Genomic DNA, 1,775 nt, shown 5'->3' on the forward strand with positions numbered 1-1,775 from the left:
TTCCTGCTGGTCTGTGTTTGCTGCTAGCCCTGAAATTGGATTTTGAGAAAATAATTTTCACTTTTCGTTGCCTTTTTTTCCCTTTATTTTCTTCTGAGCTAAGGTACTCGGCATAAGGAGAGAGAAATGTGAGTTAAGCCTTTAAAAAAATGTTCTTGGATGGTTTGTGATGGTTTTCCTGGAAGGTGGTGGAGACCTCGGAGCGGTGAGGAGGAAGGCTCACATGGACACACGGGTGGCTGAGCCAGCTGTGAGTCATGCAGCCATCCCCAGTGTGCACTGGGGGAATTTACACCATTCCACATCATCACACCTTTGTTAGGAGGCATTGAAGAGCAGCTTCTCTTGCAGTCGGGTTACCTCTTTCTTTTCAAAGGCTGCCCTTCCAAGAAAGCAAACTGCTTTGCAGATGAGTGTCACTTGTTGGTTGCCCTTGGAGTGACTGCACGTGGAGACAGTGTCAGTCCATGGTTTTGCTGGTGTGGAAAAGCAGGGTTCTCCTCAGGAGCACACCCAGCCCTGCTGAGGGAGCACTGCTGATGGGATTCCCTTGCCAAGAAGGAAAATGTTGAAAATGGCCATGACTTAAAATAGGAGCAGATGAAGACCAATGCTGAGCACTCCTGAAAGTGCTTTTTAATCTAGTGCCCATGTGGTCTTTGAAAATACCTTTTGCTGGATTTCTGCAGCTCTTTATTTCCAGAGGTGAGGTAGGATTTCCTCCAGGAGCCGTCAGCAGGAGGGGCTGTCAGTGTCAACTGCCCCAGAAAACTTCTTTAAGCTCTTGCTTAGTGTGCACGTGTGTGTGTCCGGGCAGAGGTGGCTGCAGACGAGCCACGGGACTTGGTCCTTGGTGAATTAGTGACTCTTTGCTGGTTCTGCAACAAATTGAAGACACTTATAGTTTTACACCTGCCCTCGGGAGAATCTGGGTAAACCTGTTCCTTGGTAGTTGTAACGTGCGTCCTCTTTGAGGGGAGCTGGAGGTGAGTTTCTGAAATATTCCAGGAATGAGAGATCTGGGAGAGAAATCTGCTGATCTCGGGCTTCATCCTCCTTTGAGAAGAGTGGTCTGTCGTCTCCTAACTCTTGCTCTCCTTTTATGCCACTCACTTGTCTTTGCTCGTTCTATCCAAGAGTAAAGGCTTCTTTACACTTTACCTCTGCAGGACATTCTGGAAAATCCAAGTGGGACACGGATGTCTTGGATCAATGATGTGTTGAGAGTGATCACGGCCCTAACTCGTTCCGGCTTGCTCCAATCTGGAAGCAAACGAAGGCAGGGAATGCTGCCCAAGCTCTGAGGAAGGGTTGTTTAGCTTTAGATTGGATCCTGTTCACACGGAGCCTGCCTAAAACTGGTGCCTTTAATTCAGAGGGAGCTTTGCCTCCTCGGGCTGGCAGGGTTTCCTGGCAGCCCCGCAGCGGGAAGTTCCGCCGAAGCGAGTTCCTATTGAAAGCGGGTTGTGGCTCCCGCTCCCGGGGGGACCCGGCATCCCGCTCCCGGGGGGACCCGGCATCCCGCTCCCGGGGAGACCCGGCATCCCGCTCCCGGGCGGCTGCAGCTTGTGCTGGAACCCGGCACTGCGTTAGTTATGGGGTCAGACTCCTGAGAACTCCAGCTCGGCTGTCAGCTCCTAAACACCGACCCCTCCGGTTCCCCCCGGGCGGTGCTCGGGCGCTGCGGGAAAGGAAACCAACCGGCTTCTCGTCTGCCCCGAGGGCCACAAAACGAGCTCCTAAGCCCCGGCAGGGAGCAGGGGCTCCCCGTGGGG

The sequence above is a fragment of the Chaetura pelagica genome, unplaced genomic scaffold (genome assembly GCF_000747805.2).
Source record: "Chaetura pelagica isolate M959 unplaced genomic scaffold, ChaPel_1.0 scaffold3, whole genome shotgun sequence".
NCBI classification, from domain to species: Eukaryota; Metazoa; Chordata; class Aves; order Apodiformes; family Apodidae; genus Chaetura; species Chaetura pelagica.